General features: G+C 40.5%; 1 protein-coding gene across 1 annotated transcript in view; it reads right to left on the bottom strand.

The window, feature by feature from the left end:
• Window positions 1-24,659, bottom strand: part of GLDN (gliomedin) — a 59,441-nt gene that overhangs the window by 26,798 nt on the left and 7,984 nt on the right. The gene's annotated exons all lie outside the window — the stretch shown is intronic.

Genomic DNA, 24,659 nt, shown 5'->3' with positions numbered 1-24,659 from the left:
CAGGCAAGAAGCAAGCAATGAGAAAGATTCACAAAGTAACCTCAGGAGGATATTCAAAAGTCTGAGGAAAAGTTAATGTAGAACTGAAAAGGAAACTCTTAAATGATCTCAAGATATGTGATGACAGAAGCTCATCTGTCAATATTGTCAACTGATCTCCTTGACTTCTATCCTCTGAGAAGACAAAGGATGGCGAAGGAATTGCTCAATCCAATTTTCAAGGTTGTATTGAGCCAGCCCTCCAGCATTTGAAGGGCCCAATCTGTGTGTGGGTTGAGTAAAGAGGGCAGGCTTTGTGGTTGGGAGTGTGAACTTACTAGCTGGGTGAGCACAGACATGGTACTTAGCCTCTGGACACTTGGGTTTTCTCTGGAAATGTAACTACTCTGAGCACTTGTCTTGAGTTCTGCCCCTGGCACATGGATGCTGCCCAGATGATAGTAATTTTCATGTCACATGGATACTGTCCACTCGTCACTGGATGGCCCATCTGTGATAGGTGGTCACTGCAGCGTGGTATTAGCCTGGTATCTGATTTCCCCACACCAGCTTTGCGGTCCCTTCCCCAATCCACTCTCCATGCTGTGCCCAGTGAGTGTCACAAAAAAACAAATCTGACTGGGTCAGCCCTGATTCACATACTGTTGTGATTCTTTGCTGCTCTAAAGATAGAACAAAGCTCCCCCTTCTCTGAATTCATCTCATACCACTCCCCTTTCCCTGTCTGTCTCCCAGCTATACTTTGCCTCAGTTTGCTCATCTATAACATGGAGATAGAAATAGTGATTATTTCTTAGGACTGTTGTGAAGAGTAAGTGAAATCATTATATGTGAAGTTCTTGGAGCAATGCCTAGCATGTAGGAAGCACACACAAACATGTTTTCCATTTGGTGGAGGCAGCAGAGACTATAGATAGGAGCAAGGATTCTGAAGTCAACCTGCCTATATTTGAATCATGGCTTTGCCATTCACAAGCATTGTGATCTTGAGGAAGTTATTTAACCTCTCCGTGCTTCAGTGTTCTTATCTGTAAATGGAGCTAACAGCACCTACCTTATAGCATGGTTATATGGATTAAATGAGCAAATACATGCAACACATTTAGAACAGGGCCTGACACATGGTAATCACACTCTATTTATGCTACTGTTTTAATAGTTCCTTAAATATGCCAAGAATGACATAGTTTATTAATTTACCATCCAATTGTTTTCAATTTACAGACTCAGTAATTTTTAGACCCAAATTAATGTGACATTTCAAAACTGTGGAGAGAAAACTTATTACTTAAGAAGTGAATTTGAGACAGCTGGATAGACATCTGGGATAGATATATGGAGGATAAACAAAAAGTTTAATCCTTACTTCACTCATTACACTAAATAAGTTCATTAAATGATATTGATAAAACATTTAGAAGTGAAAAACAAATTCATAAAAGTACTGGAAGAAAACTTGGGGAAAAAAATTATAATGGCATTGGAGTAGGAAAGATTTTTCCAAGAAAGAAATGACCCCCATACTATATATATAGGAAGGATGTATAAATTTGACTGTCTAGTAATTTAAAATTTCTGCAAGAGGTAAAATACTACAAGTGATAACAAATGAGAAACATAGACCTTGAACAATAATTGCGAAGGGCTAGTATATAAAGAGCTGTTACAAAGCAATACAGAACAAGAAACCAAAAGGAAAATGGGCAATGGACCCACACAGGAAGTTCAGAGAAAAAAACCAAGAGTGCTCATTTTCATTTATAGTTAAAGAAATAAATTCAAACGATGAAATGCTATTTTCCACCTCTTAAATTTGTTAATAAAAAGACTAGCAGAGCACATTATCATGGGAGTGTCAGGAAAGCAGAACTCTCTTTTTTCCCCCAAATTTCATTTAAATTCTAGTTGGTTAACATACACTGCAATATTGGCTTCAGGAATAGAATTCAGCGATTCATCACTTACATACAACACCTAATGCTCATCACAAGTGACCTCCTTACTATACATCACCCATCTAGCCCATCACTCACCCACCTCCCTCCATCAACCCTCAGTTTGTTCTCTATCACTGAGTCTCGGTTTGTATCCATCTCTTCTCTTTTTGCCCTCCTTCCCATATGTTCATCTGTTTTGTTTCTTAAATTCCACATATGAGTGAAATCATATGGTATTTGTCTTCCTCTGACTGACTTATTTTGCTTAGCATAATACATTCTAGTTCTGTCCACATCATTGTAAGTGGAAAGATTTCATTCTTTTTTGATGGCTGAGTATATATACACATACACCACACCTTCTTTACCCATTCATCGGTCGATGGACATTTGGGCTCTTTCTATAGTTTGGCTATTGTTGATATGCATGAAAGCAGCACTCTCTTACTCTGTTGATCAAGTGTAAAGGCATGCTATCTCTTTGGAGGGCATTTTGACAGTAACTACCAAAATTTAAATGGGTCTACCTTCTGCACTTTGGGATTCATTCTTCAGATATATACACACAAGGAGATAGAAGTACAAAGATGGTTGCTGCAGAAATGTGAGCAAGAACAAAAGAAACCCAAATATTTATCAGAGGGGTCTGGTTAAATAAAGTGTAGCATACCCACAAAATGAAATACTGTGAAAAAGAATGAATTTAAATCTGTAAGAATGATATTGAAACATCTCCAAGATAAATGAAAAATGCAAAGTATAGAGCAGCATGTGTAACATACTTTAATTTATGTAAAAAATTGTTGTGCATGCAAATGTTTCCATATGCTTCTCTCTTGCTGCTTTCAAGACTCTCTGTTTTTGGCTTTCTCGAATATTTATGGAAAGAAACCTAAAAAGCCTCAAGTGAGGATGAATGGAGGGCTATGGCAGGAAAAAGCTGTACTAAGCATGATATACCCTTTTGCTTCATTGGAAATTTTCACTGATTATGCTTTCAATTAAACTCTTGTTAAAAAGAATTATTTTTAAAGATTTTTATTTTTAAGTAATCTTTACACCCAATGTGGGGCTTGAACCTACAACCCCAAGATCAAGAGTTGCATGCTCTACTGACTGAGCCAGCCAGATGTGTCTAGAAAAACATGTTTTGATTTGAGGGGAAAAACTGTTTTGACTTCTACCTAGGTTTATTCCATTTGCTAGGAGATCCAGACTAAAACTCATGCTGTATTTACTTCTTGTCAAGTATGTCAACAGGTATCTACTGACAGCTTTAGAAATTTATTGTGAAATGTACATATCACAAATACACCGATGTGTACAATTTCAAGATGAATAATAAAACAAACATATATATCCGACCCCCCAGGTAAAGAACTGGAGGTGCTTCTCCCCATAATGCTCCAGCCCCACCAACTCTCTGACACAAGGTATATTGTGCAATATGCCTCTCCCTCTTATACAAGTAACAACATAGAAAGCTTAGAGAGGTGACATCATTTACTCAAGGTTCCATCACTTGTAGTGGAAGAGCTGGACTCAACTCCAGCCTTCCTGTTTCCAGGTCTGCTGTGCTTTCTATTATGGCTCTGATGACTATCTCAACCCAACCACACAGAAGAAATTTTGACTTACCATTTTAGTCATTTTCATAAATGAATGTAATCAGCTGCACTATGGACAAAATTTATTATCTTTAAAAATGTATAATTGCCCATTGAGAGAACAAAATGTTTCATTTGTTGCCTGGGGGATCACGGCTGAAGGAGTCATTTGAAACAACAGAAGCATCAATAGGGAAAATTAGCCTTTATCTTTCATATACTCACTGTCAAAGACAGTGAAGAAAGAGTTTTCATTTCCTGACCTTTTGGCTCCATTTATATGCTAAATGTCAATTTAGATATTTACCAGTAAATTGTGTTAATCTTCACACAAGAATATTCTTTTAACAGACTTGGGCTATTTAAGATTGTATCACGGTGAAACATATGGTATGAAAAGTTATGGCCACAAGAAAGTCAAAAACATTTTTTCCTGATGATAATGATTAAGAATTTGGAACAAAATAAGAGAATTCAAAATTGGTTGTCACATAATCTAGATTGTCAAATTAAAGAATCACATTTGGCATAGAGAGCTTTTTAAATCTTAATTTAGGACTTGAGAATGGCAAAGCTGGAAGAGGCCTTACAGCTCATTGTCCTGAGGGGTGTCAGGCACAATCCATCTATGAGGTGGCCCTGCTCCCTCCCCAAGTCCATCTTCTTCCACTTTCCCCCTGTCACTCTGCTCCAGTCACATTGGCCATCATCACTCGTCTTGTCTGTGCCTCTAGGCTGTGCTCACATCTTCACTGAAACCTCAGCTCAAATGTCACCCCTTTAGGAACACTTTCCCTGACTCTCCAGCTGAAAACAGCCCCAGTGGCCACTCTCCATCACCTCACCTGGCTCTTTGTCTCTATAACGCTCATTGTTATCTAATATTATCTTACTTATGTCTGCATTTATTACTTGATCCTGAGTGGAAGCATTTTGAGAGAATTTGCTGTTTTGTTTCTATCCCCTATGCATAAAACAGTGTCTGTTCCCAGACCTAGAACTTCTCTGGGGTGATAGAGTTCAAGGAGGAAAGTATGTCAGTGGTCTCCAAGGGAGAGCTTACCTTGACAGAAAGGTGACAATAAATTGTTAACCTGGGTTTATGATGTGAGAATCTGATGGTGTTAGGAAGAGGGTGGGTGAGGTGCAGAAACAGCTCCACAGCAGTGGTGGGAAGTTCCTCCCAACCCACAGATGCCATTTGGGGGACACACTGTATGGGAAAAAAATGGCTGTCACCCTGAGTCATAAAGAATGGTACCTCTGAGAGCTCAGGCTTAGTGCACCCTTGGTCAACGGGTCACCGAGGTGGAATCATCTCCCCAGAAGAAACACCATGGCTCGTCAGGTCATCTCCCCAGTGAGAAGATCAAGACAGTAATGGACAGGGACATATCACATTGTATGGGGACTTATTCTTAGTGGTGACAACATGTGGTACTGATGAGAGAAAAGACAGTCAAAATGGATCCTACTACTGGCCTAACTAGACCTTCCAGTTTTCTCTCTGGACACAGAACTGGTGTTGCTGGATTAAAAGATCTCATGGGATCTTGAACAATCTATAGGCAAAGAAGAGGCCCCAGGAGAAAAATAATGAATTTCCTGCTAACTTGGCATCAGACAGCAAATGCTGGCTTTAAATTCAACTGAAAAGAGATGGGACACAATTTGGCAGTATCCATTAGAAAGAAAATGCTGTGAATTGGGAATCTCATTTGTAGGAAGAGTATACAAGTGTTAAAAAAACAAAACTCTACCAAGTAAATTTGAAGATCTGATTGTCTTTGTTAAACAATTCATGAATTGGGCAGCATCTCTTGAAGCAAGTAGAGGGAAGCTTTGCTAAACAAACAAACAAACAAACAAACAAACAAAGGATTTTAAAGGCAGAGGAAGGGCATTAGAAAAAAGAAGAAAGGAATTTATTAGCACAGAATGCATTGTGTAGGCAAGGTTGCCCTCCTAAGGGGAGCAGAAGGGGTCTATCAGTAAATGTCCTAGTACTGATCAGGGAATTCCATGTTGGCTGGCTAAAGGTTACATTTTTGGGGTCGGGGGGGGGGGGGGAGTTCTGGGGTGGGAGGTAAAACTGCTGTTAGGTTAGGTATTAACCTTGGTTTGCTGACTTGGCCTAAGTGATGCTATTTTGGGGCCTGCAGTTGTCTTTTTAACAAATCCCCCCCCCCTTTGCTTGGACTCTCAGCTCAACTGAGAGATGTGATCAAAAGTTAAGGCATTAGCATCACTCTTAGCTACTGCTCTGAAATTCTTGCAGTTTCTGTTGTTCCTTTCTATGGTCCCCATAGGTCATGACGTTTTGGCTTTATCTCTGTCACATTCACAGGTGATAGCTTAAGGCTTACATTCTTTAAGTTGGTCAAACTTTTGGCTCCTTTTTTGACAATCCAGTCTTAGGGAGATCATTTACTTGATGGCTAGTGGCTATGAACATACATTTAGAGTTTTTGAAAGAATACCAGGGAGATTATTATGATTACTAGAAGCAGGATAATTCCTAATTTTTGGAGTGCATTTTGAAGCCATGGTCCCCAATACCCAAACCAATCAGAATCAAATAAAAAAAAAAGACCCCACTGAAGGAGCACCCTAATAAGCTAAGTTGTTTCAGAATGGGCTGAGGCCCCAAGAGGGACCTTGGGCCAAGTCCTTGGGTCCTTCATCATGAGGTTTCTTGGTTTTGCTCAAGAAAGAATTCAACAGCAAGCCATTTGGAAGAGGAGACAAAGATTTATTAAGTAGAGAAGTAAGAAAGGAACTACGTCACAAAGTAGCAGTCTCTCCTCCCAGAGGGGGAAGAGGATCCTCCTTTTCCTGTAATGAAGAACTTTGTAAGTTTTTAAAATTAACTAACCATATAGGGAGGGGCTTACTCTTTAACTTTGGGCTTATCATTTACATGGGGAAGTTAGTTTTTCCATTGTCCTAGGGTTGTGAAATTACCTACAGGGAGCAATTTTGAGAATGTCTAGACTTTGTGGCTTTTACTGCTGGAGGGAGGAGGGTCTTGTGGTCTTCCATGAATCAGATCTCGTGACTTTTTTTTAAGACTTGCTGTCTTTTAAGTTAACGTTAAGCCTAAAACCAAAATGGCTTTACTTTAGTCAGCTTGTCGCCTGCATCTCCCTTTCCTCCTGCCTCAAATGTACAGCACATGGTATTGGCCATAGCACAGACACCTCCTTGCTCAGCTAAAAGAGAGCCAAGGGATATCCCGTTATCAAAAACAACTTTGGCCAGAGAATCTAAGGATCTTTGCTGGGCAGTATTGCTTTAGCAGCAGATTCTGCAATAATTTCTAGAATTCAGAAGTTAGCCTTTACATTTATCCCTAACCAGGGGAGTAGGGCAGTCAGAAGATCTCCTAGCCTATTCTAAATTCCAGAGGTTGCCCCCCTTAACAACAGCCTTGGAAATGAAGATGAGGCCATTACCTTTTAGGCCAATACCAGAATAAAGGAAGGGAAAATAAGGAGAAAGGGTTTCATGTTTAGTTAAAGTAAGAAGTCTTGATCTGTCCTCTTGGGTAGAAGCAGTCTATCTGGATTTCAGATACTTCTCTTCCTTGTCAATTTGATTTAAAAGTCTCAAGATTCTGTACAAGTGAAGCCTTTGTGAGCTGTGTGGTGTGCACCCATGATGTGTATTGCTTCTAGTTTTGTAGCAGTGTCAGTGGTCAGGAGCACCCGGTGAGATCCCCTTCCCAGTGGGGCTTGAGGGCTGTCTTTTTCTGATGATGTTTCCAGAACACCCAATCACCAGGCTCTAACTTGTGGCCAGTTTAGATTCTCTGAACTGGATCTCAGAAGAATTTTTTTTTTTTAAGTTTATTTATTTATTCTGAGAGAGAGGAAAGGAGCACAAGTTGGGGGGGCAGAGAGAGAGGGAGAGAGAGAATCCCAAGCAGGCTCTACACGGAGAGCATGGCTCAATCCCAGGAACTGGACGGTGAGATCAAGACCTAAGCCAAAACCAAGAGTCAGACATTTAACCAACTGAGCCACCCCGGCACCCCTGGGAAGGCTTCTTGAGTTTAGACATTAGACTTACAGTAGCTGGTCATACTAGCACGGGATGACAGGGGAAAGCAGAAGGTTTGTTACTGACCAAATTTTAAGAAGTCTGTAAAGTTTTTGCTAAGGCTCATATGATTTTTCCAGTGAAGTGGGTGCCTCAATCACTGGAGATCACGGAAGGTATAACCCAAGTGGGAAATGTACTTTAACTGTTTCTTCGCTATAGTGAGGGTATCAGTCTTGCAACAGGGGAAAGCTTTAGCTCCTCTGGAAAACACACATACAGTCACAAGAACATATTATAACCCATAGTAAGTGGTAGTTGAATGAAGTCCAGCTGCAGGTATTAAAAGGGTTCAGAGGGAGGTCTGAGGTCTCTGGGAATAAAAACAGGTTTTTTTCAGGATTATGGACCTGACAAGTCAGAGAGGGCTAGACTGTGCAATTTGATATAAGTCTCCCTATCAATGTCTATTCATAATGTGAGTCATCTTAAATGTACTTGGTGGGGGAAGGAATGAAAAAAAATTTTTAATTTTTTTAAGTTGCTGAGAGGAACCAAGCCATCTGGGGTTTCCCATAGCCCCAACTGTTCATTTCCTTTACAGCCATTGCTTACCCATCCTAGTTTCTCTGATTTAGGAGCAGACTGTTGCCATATTATTAGGACATCAAGGTGGCAAAAGTCTGGCAATGAGGGGCCATTTTTGCCGAAGCAGAAGAGACTTTATCCACATATACTATGATCTTTATAGCCTGTTGCCAGTGCCTTTGCATGAAAGCCACCCTGATCATATATTAACATTTCTTTCTAAAGATCTCCTTCCCCACAAACTCTCTACAAGTTTATTTTTTACATTTAGATTTTGTCTTACAGTTTTTCTCTTTAAATAATCAGCCCTGCTTTAGGACATTACTTTCCTTTCCCTCAACAAAAAAATGTATTTTTTGTTACATAAAGGTGCCCCTTTATGGTGCAGTTTTTCAATAAAGCACCAAACGTGTTTACTAACAGACCCAAACTTATCTTTAGTTTCTCTGTAATAAAGCAAAAGTAGATAAACCTATGTTCAGTATTTAACGTTTCATTGTTTTATCTTATTTGGAAATGATCTAGATATTCAATGAATTTAACTTAACGCATCACTTAGCTTCAGGTTACCAGAGCCTTCAGGTTACCAAAAAGATTTGGGGAAACTATTTTTAAGTACACATACCATAAAATATAATTGTTGTAAAAAAATATGTATCTATGGGGCACCTGGGTGGCTCAGTCGGTTAAGTATCCAACTTCAGCTCAGTTCATGATCTCATGGCTCATGGGTTTGAGCCCCATATCAGGCTCTCCAGCTCAGAGCCTGGAGCCTGCTTCAGATTCTGTGTCTCCTTCTCTCTGTAACCCTCCCCCACTCATGCTCTGTCTCTCTTTCTCTCAAAAAGAAATAAACATTAAAATTTTTTTTAATTTAAAAAATTAAAAAATATGTATTTATAAACTCTTATTTCACCTACATCTAAATTATTTGCTCCCAATAATTACATTTAGATTACCTATGAAAACTTTAGGAGACATCAAAGTCAGCCACTCTCCTACTAAGCTATTGTTTTTTTTGTTGACAGATCCTGCAAGAGATAATATGAACTTAACTTGTCCAGTGAAGTCAGACAGAGTAAAAGTTTTAATTTATATTTAATGTTGATAACTCTATAGACATGTTTGTTTTAATTAAATCATCAACCTTAAGCTAGCTTTTATAGAGAATATTTTCCCAGATCATGTGAACTTAAAAAACATTTGGGGGAGCCTAGGTGGCTCAGTCAATCATCCGACTCTTGATTCCTGCGCTCTCAGTGCAGAGCCTGCTTGGGATTCTCTCTCTCTCCCTCTCTCTTTGCCCTTCCACCAGTCATGCTCTCTCTCTCTCTCTCTCATAATAAATAAACATTAAAAAATAAATTAAAATATTTTGGTTAGTTTCTATCTTTCTGAGATAACTAAATAGAGCTCTTTTACAAATTAACTTTAGCAATTCCATCTAAAGATAGAAAAATACCCCGCATTTACAACATATATATGGATGCACATGCAGACAGATGTAAAGGCCTTATAGTTATAAATATTTGTGGAGAAGATTTTTAAGATTCATATTTGTTCCTGGAATTAAATAGGCTGTGCTAGAGTTTGTGCATTTAACCATTTGTATTTTAACCATTTGTATTTTAAAAAGGCTTTGCTCGGGGCACCTGGGTGGCTCAGACAGTTAAGCGTCTGACTTCAGCTCAGGTCATGATCTCATCATGGTTCATGAGTTTGAGCCTTGAATCAGGCTCACTGCTGTCAGCACAGAGCCTGCTCTGGATCCTCTGTCTCCCTCTCTCTGCCCCTCCCCTGCTCATGTGGAGGGTGGGGGAGAGAGAGTGCTCCCTCACTCTCTCTCTCAAAAATAAGAATAAACATTAAAAAAATTTTGCTTCTTGAAAATTTCAAAGACCACTGGATTTTAAATCCCTTTTCTGGGATGAGATTAAGTAACCTTCAGTCTCAGGTAATTGTGGACTTTGTTTATATTTCAAAGACACCATAAAATGTATACATCAGGGAACAGAGAAAGAATATAAGTTCTCCCAGGAAGGGCTTGGGTTTCCTAAAGCCAATAATCTACAAGACAAACAAGAAAAGTTTTGGATTTGGTAAAGGAATAGGTGAATTTTTTTTTTCAACGTTTTTTTATTTATTATTGGGACAGAGAGAGACAGAGCATGAACGGGGGAGGGGCAGAGAGAGAGGGAGACACAGAATCGGAAACAAGCTCCAGGCTCTGAGCCATCAGCCCAGAGCCCGACGCGGGGCTCGAACTCACGGACCGCGAGATCGTGACCTGGCTGAAGTCGGACGCTTAACCGACTGCGCCACCCAGGCGCCCCAAGAAATAGGTGAATTTTTAATTGCCCCTAGAGCTAACTTTGGTTTTGTAAAAAATATATAACATTTGGATAATGGCTCTCAATTCCTCCAAGTTAAGCTATAACTTAAATGACATCATAGATTGATTCACCTATGCAACTACATTATTCTTAATTGGTTTCTTTCCTTTTGGGGACATAGTTCCAATTTTGAATATCTCTGGCAGTACTGCATAACTCTCCTGGGTATAACACAAGGGGGTGCAAAGAGTATTGCCTTCCCCAAAGCCAGAACCTCTCTCAAACACAGCCCAAAGAAAGAACCAGCAATCTGCTTGTCCCAGTCAGGAAGAAAGCAAAACCCATTTATGTAAAACAAGACAAGCCAGGAGGCAATAAATATCCTTGGGAAAGAAGGAATCAACAAACAATGGTTTTGGATTTGGAAAGGAAGGCACAGCATATTTTATTTTCCTCTCTTGACAGGGTACTACAGACAGAGATTTAGAAGAGCTGCTTCTGGTAAGAATTTTCTCCTCTCACTGACTTATGCCAATGCTTCTCAGGTTCCCTCTGCAGGCTCTGGTATCTACCAGAGTATCCCCTTGGCTGTTGCTGGTTTTTTTGTTTGTTTTTAGAAAGAGAGCACTCAAGTAGGGGAGAGGGGCAGAGAGAGAGAGAGAGAGAGAGAGAGGGAGGGAGGGAGGGAGGGAGGGAGGGAGGGAGAGGAAGAGAGAGAATCTTAAGCAGGCTCCATGCTCAGTGCAGAGCCTGATGCAGGGCTCGATGTCACAACACTGGGATCATGATCTGAGCCAAAATCAAGAGTCAGACGCTTAATGGACTAAGCCACCCAGGTGCCTGCCCTTGGCTGTTTAAAGGAATAATGAGCAGTTTGCAAGAAAACTCCTCAGTTTTGTCATCTTTGGAAGGGGTCGATTTGGGGGCCCTCCTTTGAAGGTAGATATGAGGGTGTCTCTAAGGCCATTAATTTGGCAGCCTTTTGTTTACAGTTGCATAGTTTTTTCATGGTGGAAAAACAATTCAGACACAGGATTAGTAGAATGAGTACTTAGAGGAAATGGGAGCAGTCAGAGTCTCCATCAATAACTAAGACTTCCACTTGATAATTAAAACTGGTATCCCATTCTGTTTAATTTGGGAGACCTCACTTTCAAGTGTACCTCTTAAATGATCTTATCTAATTGGAACATTCCCTACCATGACCATTATATTTCTAGGCTGCAATTCCTCTGAGAGCTGGTAGCAGTTTCGTAGGACCCTATCAAGTGGAGTTAACCTACATTTCTGTCTGGCCATGTCTAGCCACAATTGGGGTACAACTCACATTTCTGTTTGGCCTTATTTTGGGGCCTGCCACCTGATGGTGACCAAGCCAAGTTCTTTAGGACATAAAATAAGCTTGCATACTTTTATGACTTCCAGGACCAAATTGTAAGATATAAAATAAGCAACTGTGCTAGAAGGTAGAATACTTAACTCTTTAGAATTTAAGGATCCCATTACTAAGTCTTTATTTACACAAAACAGGACAAAACAAACATGAGCACCTGAATGCAGCAGCAGGAACCAAAGGATTTCTCCATCGATTGGCCAAGAGAAGACCGTGTATGCTACCAGCAATTCCCATTGTGGACTAAACCAGCAAACCCCAGTAAATGGGGACTGTGGACTGGACCAGAACTGGGAAGGGACTCCAAATTGGCACTGTGGACTGAACCAAGAGCTAAGGACTGGTGATCTGTTAGAGCCTCCTGTCAGTCTACCCTGACCGGATAACCCTAGACTAGAAAGCCAATTAGATCAGGAGCTCTAAAGCAAAAAAAGCAGAGCTCAAACCAGGAGGGACTCACCAGTGGCCCTCAGAAATGGCAAGAAAGACAGTGAACTCAAAGGGCTTGCAGGGTACCAGGACTGTGTTTCTGGTTGTCCCCAAAATGCCATCAGAAGTCAGCTTTATATCCTACTGCTGCCACCAAATCTGTTAAAAAACAAAATTCAACTGAGCAAATTTGAAGATCTAATTGGCTTTAGTAAATGATTCATGAATCAGAAGCATCCCATCTAGCAAGCAGAGGGGAGCTCTGTTGAGCTAAACAAAAGAAATAAATTCAGAGAGAGGGCATTTAAAAAAAGAAGAATTTATTAGCACGGAATGCAATGTGTAGGCAAGGTTGCCCTCCTAAGGGGAGCAGAAGGGGTCTATTAGTAAATTTCCTAGTATTGGCCAAGAAATTCCATGTTGATTGGCTAAAGGTTACATTCCTTGGAGGGGGTGGTGGGTTGAAAGTGCTGTTAGGTTAAGTGTTCAGTCTCGGTTTGCTGACGTGGCCTAAGTGATGCCATTTTGGGGCCTGCAGTTTTCTTTTTAACAGAAGGGTATCCTGGACAAGAATGTTCATGGCAACATCGTGATGGCAAAAGCACTGGAACAACCTAAATGTTCATCAGTAAGGCAGTTGTTAAACAGATGAAAACAAATGAGGTAAAATGATATACACTCATCTGATAGAGGGCCTTAGCGTACTGCTAAGCAAGGTGCATTTGCAGCCACAACAGACAATACAACTTTCTGGTTAAAAAGGGATATTTAGGGGTGCCTGGATGGCTCAGCTGGTTAAGCATTCGACTTTGGCTCAGGTCATGATCTCATGGTTTGTAAGAGTTCAAGCCCCACACCAGGCTTACTGTCATCAGCGTGGAGCCTGCTTCAGATCCTCTGTTCCCCTTCTCTCTCTGCTTCTTCCCTGCTCATGCTTTCTCTCTCTCTCAAAGGAAATAAATAAACATTTTTTGAAAAAGGATATCTTAGACATGTCTGGATAAGCACAAAAAAAAGTTGGGAGTGTCATGAGATTCTTTTTTCTCCTGGTGACTGAGATCAAGGCAATAAGAAAGATTTTCACTTCATAGTATATACAGTTTTAAAAGATATTTCTTTAAAAGATTGTCACTTTGTTAGGTTTTTAGTAATTTAGAGGGAGAGATGTGAGCATGCAAACATCATGTGAACTCAAAAGATGGATCTAATGGCCCAGCTTTCCCTGGAACCCAAATATCATGCCTTCACAATTACTCCCATCACTTGGAATAACTCAGACAGACCCCTGTTGCTTCTAGACAAATGACCATAGAATGAACTAGAACAGTTGTCTAGTCCAGTGATTTTCAAAGTGTTCATTAGTCATAAGATTTTTCTTTTTCCCACATAAATTGCCAAACCCCAAAATATAAAACAAACAAAAATGGAGCTACTCTGGGTGAACTAGGGTGATGTTGGCCTTATTTATCTGTAAAATGAGAGGTTTGGACTAGACATGATTTCAAACTCTGCTCCAACCAGAGGATGGGGGAGAGGAGGTAGGGAGGGACACCCAGAGACCTAGAGTTCAGAGGGAAGAGAGGGAAGAGAAAGCTGAGGACCAGAGAGAACAAGTGGAGTATCTGGCCCAGTTTCACTCAGCTGGCTTCCAGAGCTGAGTGCTATTTTCTCCCACAACTACCTTTTCATACTGCTGAGCCTTTGCAAAAGGAACTGTCAATTCCACTCAAAATGCAAATTTTTGCTTTCATTTAGTTTTAATATGAATAGGGCATTAGATTTTCACTAGTTGAAGATACATCAATCTTAAGAAATCTTTTCTGTGCAAAAGTGAAAGGTTTAATGAAAAGTATGTCTTGTCAGCACAAGTATTGCTAAATGCAGCAAGTCCCCACTGTTCATCTGAATACAAAACTGTGTGGTGGTTGGCTGGCTACCCTCTTGACCTACCTTCTTCACACCTTCTACTCTCAGGACTGATTCATGAAAAAGAGAGCAAACCTGCCCATCCACACCAGTTTGTTCTGGTTTGAGCACTGCATAAACAATGTGTGCTGCTGAGGCTTCTCTGTAGCTCCCCCAGTACAGGCTCTAGTTTGCTAGCTAAAACACTGTTCAAATTCCAAGTTACCTTTCAGATCTGACCTATTCTGTAACTTAAATTCCATTTTTCTTAGACAAATGAATACTCGTTATGACTCTCTGCAATTATGCAAATTGCTGTTATTATGCACATACAAATGATCCTTCAGAAACAGCTCCTGAGAGCTGATAATCAGCCTACCATTGACTGTAGAGATAGGGCTGTGAATGTAGTGGTCCAGCTGCTGGAGCTAGACCACAGGTGTTGGAGGAATCCCTCATGCAGGCCAAAGCTGGGGTAAGTCACCCTGGACTCAGCCCTGTGAAAGACGAGAATTCACACTGGGGCCAAGACATGGTATGACAATCTGCAATTCCCAATGGGAAGATGGACTTTGCCTTTTATGGGGGTGAAATTCTTGAGTATGACCTTGTTCCTGCAGGCCCGCAGGAGGATCAGCCAAAGGTCCAGGCATTTGTCACCTCAGATGATCACTCAGGTGAGTGATCCTGTCAGTTTATCCTGGCTGGAATCCTGAGGGTCCAACAAAACCCTGCCCAGGTCTTACCCCAAAGACCTCCGTTCCCACTGACTGTTCCCGGTTTGAGCCCAGCAGCATTACCATATGGCTGGTTGTTGGCACACTTTTTCATGTGTTGCTCTGGCTTCTCAACCAGATGGTTCTTATTGGTAGGGACTGTTTCATCCTTTTTCTGTATGCCCCGTTCACTCCTTAGTTCTCTTTCCCAGCATTAGAATGGCATTAGGCACAAAGTAAGTACTCGATAAACACTTCATAATTGGTTACTCAATTAGGAGGAGAATATACTCCTCAAACAATTATATTATTCCTTTCCAACCAGCAGTAACATTGTTCTATGAGAAATGAACATCTAGCATGTGGTTACCTATCTCTCTTTGTGACTGCTTGTTTAAGATAACTTTATTTTGGAAGAAATGCCACTAATGCCTAGAAACAGGAGCATGGAGCTGCCAGGATTATCCTAGACATAATCCCTGAGACATCACTGTCCCCTTCCTGTCCGTATCAACATCACTACAAAACCAGAAATAATAGATATTCCCCCTGGTATGCAGGGGAATAACCTAGACCTTTAATGCTGTCTTGAGTAGAGGCACCTGCATGAGCTCTGCACCCAGCTGGTTAGGGCTGGGTCAGCTAGGCAGAGATGGGGATGCTGACGTGAAAAGGAGTCTCAAACATCAATGAAAATCCAATGCCATGGGGAACCATGCCATTCACCAACAACTCTTGCTTTACCAAGTGGATTAGGATGGGTATGGAGGCCAGTCTGCCCTCCAAGGAGCAGTGGTTGGACTACTTCTCCCTCAGGCATTTATTTTGCAGAGCTATAGAACTGCTGGAGACAGTACAGCCTCCTGCCACCTTTCTTCTTACCCTGCCTTAGTCACTGCCCGGATTCTAACAAAATGCTAAACAAATAATTAAAGAGTGTTGGTTCAGAGTCCACCCACAAGCCTTGGCCAGCCCTCTGGCACACAGTCACAGAAGCAGCTGGGGTTGGGCTCAGGACTCATTGACAATCCCAGTTGGAAGAGATGGTTCCAGCAAACATCCTCATCCAGTGTCTCCAGCAAAATTGCTTTCAGCTGGGATCAGGGCCTCAGGACATTTATTAACACTGAGAACATATGAAAATGTGCAGTGCAAGTCCCTGAAGGAGCATTTCCTCCCCCAAGTGTGCTTCAAGGCCTTCTTCAGGCTCTGACCTCAGGTCAAACAGTGGTGGCAGATATCTGTTGTTTCTTGTTGACTGCACAGGACTTAGTACAAGTGCCCCAGACTCTTGACAAAATAGGACTCATGACAATACTTACCCTAGGAAGCATCTGGGAGGAGTAATAAAGTCATGATAAAGACAACTTTATATGTTTGTATTGGTGTTTTATAAAGATATCATTTCATGATTTGAACATAAACGGGCTGGTTCTGATTTTTGAAAAATCATTAATTCATACTATTTAATAAAAGTATTTGACTAAAGTCTAGTTGCTATCTTTAAAATGGAAAACAGAGTAGGATTTATAGAAATAGCCAGACATAAATTGATAAGCTCCCTAACCCATTAAACAGAAGTTGCTATTGGTCATTATGACCCCCTTCTTAAGCCTTTCCCTTCTCCCACCAGGTGCCTCTCAGGCACCAACAAGCCCCAGGTTCTCAGTCTTGTCCTGTGGGCAGTTCAAGCAGCTGCATCTCAGGAATGGCCAGACCTTTTGGTTTTCCTTATATTGATAGGCTGGGTCAGAGTTTTTGGCAGTAAGGAGCCCTCCTCTCATGAATGGGCTTACCCAACTGCAGAACCAGAAACTTGGGCCACTCTCTCAGAAACACATTCTCCCAGTATCTCCTGTGCTCACATCTTTCTTCCATCAGGTGCAAACACAGTCAATGTGACATTGAATCTATCTGAGACAATTCTCCCCCCAACCCCAAAATTCAAAAGAAAGAAAGAAAAGTAGCATTTTAAGTCAAGTTACTAATCTCAAATCCTTGCCCTTACTTTAAGAAGTTGTTTTGTAGTGAATTGCCTATTTTCAAATCCAGCAATCTATTAACTAATTCTCGCCAATTGTTTCTTAAAGGAGAAAGAAAGGTTCCTTTTATCTCTGTATAGTTAAAACACATGCAAATGTGTTGGAACAGCTTTCAAATGAAATTATATGCAACTATGAGTAAATAGAGGTGATGATTTGATCTTAAGATCTTAAGATAGGGAAGAACATTCTAAGCATAAAAGAAAAAGAAGAACCCATAAATGAAAGGCTTTACAGATTTTACTACCTGAAATGAAAAATGTTCAACTCCCAAAAGGTGTGGTGTAAAGAACACAGGCTTTAGAGTCAGATCCAACTCCATCTGATCTGAGTTCCATTTTTTTCACTCACCAGCTTTGTGATCTTAAGCACGATGTTTAACCTCTGTAAACCTCAGTGACCTGTCAGCCATGTGGAAGTTACCCAAGGCTGTGTGTTTTCTACTCCTTGATATAAAGAGTGCCTAATTGAGCTATAAGCACCCCCCAATAAGGTAAAATCACAATGTCTAGCATCCAATAGCAAATTACCAGACCTGCAAAGAAGCAGGAAAACACAACCCATAATGAGGAAAAAAAAAGTCAATCAAGTGAAACTCACACAGAAATGATACAAATGAATGCATTAGTAGGCAAAGACAATGAAACATTTATTTTAACTATATTCCAAATGTTCAAGAAACTAAAGCAAGATTGGACATGTTAAATAGAAACATAAAAAATATAAAAAAAAACACCTAATTCAAACTTTTAGCAGTGAAAATTACAATGTCTAGATGGAAAGTACACTGAATGGGACTAAAATCAGATTAGACATTGCTGAAGAAAGATTAGTGAATGTGAAGACACAGCAATAGCAACTAGCCAAAATGGAACACACAGAGAAAAAAGACATAAAAAGTGAAGAGATCATCAGTGAGCTGTGGGACAGCTCCAAGTAGCCCAACACATATGTAATTAGAGTCCCTGACTGGCAGGCGTAGAGAAGGGGTCAGAAAAATATTGAAGAAATAATAGCAGAAAACTTTCCAAGATTTCAAGAAAACTATAAATCTGTATCTCCAACAAGCTCAACAAAACCCAAGCACAGGAACCATGAAGAAAATGACACTAGGGCATATCATAATAAAACTGCTTAAACATGTATTAAAGGGAAAATCTTAGGGGTAGCCAGGGGTGGGGGGAGACACAATCCATACAGGGGAACAAAGACAAGGATAACAACAGTCTTCTTCTTGGAAACAAAGCAAGTAAGAAGATGGTGGGATAACATCTTTAAATTCTGTATTCACAGTTTATGTATTCAAAATAATTTTCAACAACAAAGGCAAAGACTTTCAGATATTTTTATGTCAACCCATATCATGCTTGAGTTAAAACAAAGCACCTGCTGTTCAAGTCCCTTCTTGCCTCCACCCAGTATTTGCCTTGTGAAGTCCTATCCATCCTTCTAGCCTTGGCTCAAATGCTGCCTCTTTCTTGACACCTTTCTTGATTGCCCACTGGATTTTCATCTTATTTCTCTTAGAATCCTATTATCCTTTGCTTTGTGTCGCAAGTTTTTGAGGATTTGTCTTTTTCTTCCCACTAGCCAATAAATTTGTTGGGGATTCCTTTCCTATTCTTCCTCATCATCCACAGTGTGCACCCACACTGCCCAGAACAGGCACTTAGCATTTGTTACATTAACTTACATATTACTTAGTTGCTAAAAGATTTCTTTTGAATTTATTTCTAAAATATTTCTGAATGATTAGAAGTACCTATTTATTTATCAGCAAACACTTGATAAGCTGGGCTCTGTGCTTATAAAGGTAAGACAAAATCTTTGGGCACAAAAGGCTCACAATACAGTTAATTGGTTTAATCCAGTTATTTGTAAAAGACGTTTTTTTTTTTAATGTTTTTATTTATTTTTGAGAGACAGAGCATAAGTGGTGTAGGAGCAGAGTGAGAGGAGGACAGAGAATCTGAAAGAGGCTCCAGGCTCTGAGCTGTCAGCACAGAGCCCGATATGGGGCTTGAACTCATTAATTGTGAGATCATGACCTGAGCCGAAGTAGGACACTCAACCAACTGAGCCACCCAGGCGCCCTGAGTTGTTATTTTTTTTCCCAACAGTCTGAGTTTAATAAGGAGTGGATAGATTCTTGGTTAGAGCCTGCCAGTGTCCAGGTAATAAATATGCTCATACTCAGCACTTCTGCTATTTTCTGGGGACACTTCCAACTGGGACCCCTTCCCAGACTCTGGTATGCATCTCCCTCTTGGACCTCTTCACTTGAACATCTCAAGGAAATCTCAATGTTAACATGCCCCATACTGAACTCCTGATATTCCTCTTAAACAGTTATAGTTCTGCCATCTCAGTTAAAGGCAATTCCATTGGCTTGGCCAATAACCTTGAAGTCATTTAATATCTATTTTCCTCCTCACACCTATATTCAGATTGTGAGCAAATGCCATCAGCTCGACCGTCAGATTTATCTAGGTACTGTCCACTTCTTATCATTTCTGCTGCCAGCACCCTGGTCTAAGCCACTATCTTATTTCATCTAGATTATCACAATAGGTCTCTAAAAGGCCTTCCTGCTTCCACTGCCAACCCTACCCCATACAGAATCTAGTGTCATCACAGGGATTCACTGAAAAGGAAGGTCAGATCATGTCACTCCTCTGCCTGAAAACCTCCAAAGACTCCCGATAAACGTCAGTGTCCTTACAACAGCTTGCAAAGCAATATGCGAACTGTTATCTGGCCCCCTCAATTATCTTTCTGACCTCCTTTCTGACCGGCTTCTCCCTCCCACTCACTCCGCTCCAGTTTCCTTTTTTGTGGCCTTTGCACTTGCTGTTCCCTCTGCCCGAATGGCCCTTCCCCAGATATTTACATGGCTCATTTCCCCCTTCTTCAAGGGTTTGCTCAAACATCACCTTCTCAGTGAAGCCTTCCCTACTCACATGACTGGTAATTGCATCTTCCTGTTTCCCCCTCTTTAATCCCCACCCCTACTTTATCATTTTCCATAGCACTTATCACCCCTAATACTGTATGTATTTTGTACTTTGGTTTTTGCCTGCCCTTCCCTTCCAGAACATAAAGTCCAAGAGGACGGGGATTTGTATGCTTCATTCATACTGTCTCTCATGCACCCACAATAGTGCCTGGGACATAGTAGTTGCTCAGTAACCACATATCGAATGAATGAATCTCTGACAGGTGGAGCAGGCCTCTAAGTCTTACCAATACCATCTCCTATTTGGTGGCTAGCATGAATTCTGAGTAAAGAATTTAAAAAATGCTCGAGGACCCACCTTCAAAACTCGTAGCAGGACAAGAAACCAGATTCAGAAACTGACAGATACCTCACTTTAGATTTGCACTTGTTGAGTTGTGGATGAATTCTTCAGTGAAGAGGTATTCATCAACTACCTCACTAGAGGCACAGCGAAGAATGGTGAGATGTATTTAAGGAGACAAGGTGCCTAAAGGTGACAAATTGGAGACCAAAACTGTACACAGAGTTTTAGTTTGTGTGATACAGACAAATAAGTGCAGAAGGAGTTAGGAAAGAAAGAGATGAGTGTTTTGAAGTGAGCTGAGAATCACTTGTCTCCTCCTGGTCTCTAACGGAGTTTTCTGAAGCATGAATGTTGCTGGAATAATCTTTCACCAACTGTTAATAACAATATTTTGTGCTCACATTGTTCCCTTCAACAAGCATCTTCAGGTAATTTCTGATTTTTATCTAAGCATTCTTATCCTTACCTTATAGTCAGAAAAGTATACATAAACCATAGCAAGTAACTTGTCCAGTGTTGGGAAATGGACAAAGAATTAAACCATTATCTCAAAACTCTGCCCTGTGGCATTCTTTGTACATAGCAAAAACATTTGTGAAGATGTTTTGTCAACCTACTCTTTGCTCAGCCCCCTCCTCCCTCCTCCTTGTTTCAGGGAATAGCTGTAAGTGGTTACTCCAGAAAACATTTGGAGAAGGTCCTTAGGGGTGAGATGCTCACCCAAAAAAATAATTATTGATGCATTTAGCATCAGAACACTTGCTGATTGGGACCACTGGTCTGAAAAACATGCTGTTCTGGGGCACCTGGGTGGCTCAGTTGGGTGAGCGTCTGACTTCGGCTCAGGTCATGATCTTGCATTTCACAAGTTTGAGCCCTGCATTGGGCTATGCTGACAGCTCAGAGCCTGGAGCCTGCTTTGGATTCCATGTCCCCCTCTCTCTCTGCCTCCTCCAGCTCATACTCTCTCAATAATAAATAAAACATTAAAAAAATTTTTTTTGAAAAACATGCTGTTCTTATGAGGTTCAAAAAGATTTGGTCAATGAAGGAATGAATGAGTTCACATTGGACATGAATAAAGATATTTGTAAATTATGCTTCATATAATTAAATTCCCTAAATATCATATATATATATATATATATATATATATATATATATATATATATATATATATTTATTTATTTTTCCTTTTGGATCCAGTAACCAGAAAAACAACTATCTGGGAAACAGCATTCTTTCTAGAGATCTGTGTGTTCCCCTAATCACCTGAGATTCCAAACTTTTGAGTCATCCTAGAATCTGCCCTTTCTCTGGCAAATTCTGTTGATTCAATCTGTATTGTTTTTATTACAAGGTGTCAAAATTCCCTGAAGCACAGAAAGGAAGTATTTGGGAAATACTGAAATATCAGTAATAATAAGCTAACAGGTTTATTAACTTGTATACACCATGCTAAAGAGTTTACATGAATTATTGAATTGAATACTTATGTGACACCTAAGATAGACACTGCTATCATTGCCTTCTTAAGGATCAGAGAACTGAGGCACAGAGAGGTTGAGTGAGCTGTCAAAGGTCACACACCTCAAAGGGAGTCAGGAGTAAACACAGTATGATTCTAGCACTCAATCTAAAGGTTTTGGGTGTGCCTATTACTTTTCAGACTTGTGAAGACCTCTCTCTCACAAAGAAGACAAGAGTTCTTAGAAGCAGGATGTTCTCCTTTCTCTGAATACTCTTTTCTTCCTCAGTTTTCCTTCCCTTCCCCCCCAACCTTTTCATCTCATATTCAGTCTCAAAACACATTCGGCATCCTCACTTCTAAATTAACTTGCTTCAGTGTTTCCTCAATCCTGCCAGTGATGCCACCATCCTTCTCAGTATTGGATGGATCTAGACTAAATGGTTCCTTTCTCTTTATTATATTCAATTAGTTACCAGTTCAATTCATTCTTCTGTCTTGGTATTTGTAGGACATATATCTTCTTCTCCATTTCTGATGCCACCACCTTAGCCAGACATGAATCATTTCTTGCCTGGACTAAGGCAATAACTTCCTAATATTCTTCTTGCCTCTGGTCTCTTTCCTGCCTTTCCTGCATTGCACTACCAGACCAGTGCTACAGAATGACTTTCTTCATGACTCCTTCCTGATAAAGGGTCTACAATGCTCCCAATTGCCCATCAGATTCAGACTCAACTTCTCAAAAGTGTAAATTCAAGGAATTCCACCCCCTCCCCCCCAGCCCAAACTCCCCAATGCAGCAAGACCTCCTTGGTTCCTTGCTCTTCCAGCCTGGTACCATTTTCATTCCAGTCCCTTGAGCTTGGCTTAAGTTATTATCTGCCCTTGGAGTGATTTGACCTCCTTGCCTGCCCAAATCTTACCAGCCCTATATTGCTCACTTCACATTCTGTTTCCTCCATGATAACTTCCTTCATCACCTTAGTGAGAATTGATTTCTCTCTTCTTGACTGCCCCAATGCTAATCACACAGCTCACTGTAAAGGATTTTTGTCTAAAGGTCTCCCTGTTCAGAGGGATTAATTCTAAGGTCCTCAAGTTTTGCCTAGAGGCATATTCCACCCTCAAGTAAAAATGATTCCAGACTCCAATACTCACACATTAGGTTACTGAAAAACCAGGGAATAATTTGGAGTAGCAGTTCATCATTTAACTTGGATATAGTTGTCCACAATTTTTTCCCAAGTACTTCACAGTTTTTACATACAGCACAGGCAGGGTCTCCAAAGTTTCCAGCACTTTGCTAAGTACAGGAAACTTTCTGAATGGCAGATGAAAGTGTTACTCTATTGCATTCAGAACAAACTCCACAAATTGCATCTTGAATGATATTTAGTTGGCCTTGTTGTTTTAACTCTACCCTTAAGTGAAGAAAATTGTGTCTTGAACTTCAGTTAAACTAGAAGTAAATTATATCTACTTAAAATATAGAGCTGTTAAAACCCAAAGAGCTACATAAAAGCAACTGATGGGCTGAAAAATGCTCCCTTTGTAGCAGAATCACAACCTAAAAGCTTCAGCTTATTTCACACAACATGACCTTTAGTCTGTAGATAAAATGCATGTAAATTAAGCTTGAATGTCAACTAGATTTGGCCAAGGATTTCTTTTTCAGGGGCAAGGGGCAAACTCTGCAAGTTTGAGGAATGCAGAGAAAAAAAATTTTTTTTCTTAAATAAGTATGTTTTATCAGATATAAAACCTGTTCTGATAGTTCCTACATAGTTAATCATATCCTGGAGAACATGAGACCCCTAAGAAGTAAACTGTTCTTCTTTCTTAGAAGTTGTTTTGCTCTACCTTTTACTGTCATTTTCTCAATTTTCCAAATGAAAGCATCCAAAGCACTTTTTAGGACTGTGACCAACAGTAACCAGTAGAAGTTAAAATCAGCTAAGCCAATTAGAAAGGGGGTCAAGATGACTTCCTCTTCATGGTTGTCAAACCTTGTCATCAGTGGCCATGCAGAAGGGGTGAGGGCCCAGGAAATCCTGACCTGCTCAAGAAGCCCTGTCAGCATATTAAGCTCACTCTGTTTTATTTTCACAAGATGATTTAGGTTGGTATGATGTCAATCTAGGCGTCAAGAGGCCAAATATTATCCCAAAGCAGCAGCTGACAGAAGTACCTACAGATAGACAACTTGGCATTCTGAAGGAATTGGTGATAAAGAATAAACCCAGAAATAAGATGCTGAGAGCATGGGGCAAGAAGGGCTAATGATAAAGTAATAATGGAAAATCTTCATAACAGTAACAATGAATAGCTATTGGGAACCTGGCTATACCAGGCGCTATACTTTATCTACATCATTTCCCTTAAATCTCCTAAGAACAAGATAAGGTGCATGCTATTACCTCAGTCTTACAGATGAGCAAACTGAAGTTTGGAGAAGTTAATGTGAGGAATAGGCCCACTGACCCGATCAAAGGAGGGGCACAGAGACTCGGAGCACAGTGAAGTGAGGCTTTAATCAACATTCTTGTAAGAGCAGGTGCCTGATGGACAGGCACACTTGGGGCAGTTACAGCAGACAATTTATCTCCTAGCATGCAAGTCCCCCCCCTGGTTCCTCATTGGCTGAGTACTACAGAAGTTAGAGCCTTACCTAGAAGTCACCTATGCCCATGTAAGGCAAAAAGTAGTCTGATTGGAACAAATGTACATTCCCTCAGGTGACACTTTCATTCTCTCCTCCCTTTGTTCTTTGGCTCATGCTCATTGCAAAGTCCCTGCAAATAAGCCCATAAAAATAAGCCCACAAAACAGAGAGGGGAAGAAGAACCAAGAAGTAAAGTGCCTAAAGGTTTGGGACTCCATTGTTGCAGCATCGGC

Source organism: Herpailurus yagouaroundi, unplaced genomic scaffold, assembly GCF_014898765.1.
Source record: "Herpailurus yagouaroundi ecotype Mexico unplaced genomic scaffold, PumYag 184, whole genome shotgun sequence".
Taxonomy (NCBI): Eukaryota; Metazoa; Chordata; class Mammalia; order Carnivora; family Felidae; genus Herpailurus; species Herpailurus yagouaroundi.
This window is presented reverse-complemented; position numbering and strand designations above follow the sequence as displayed.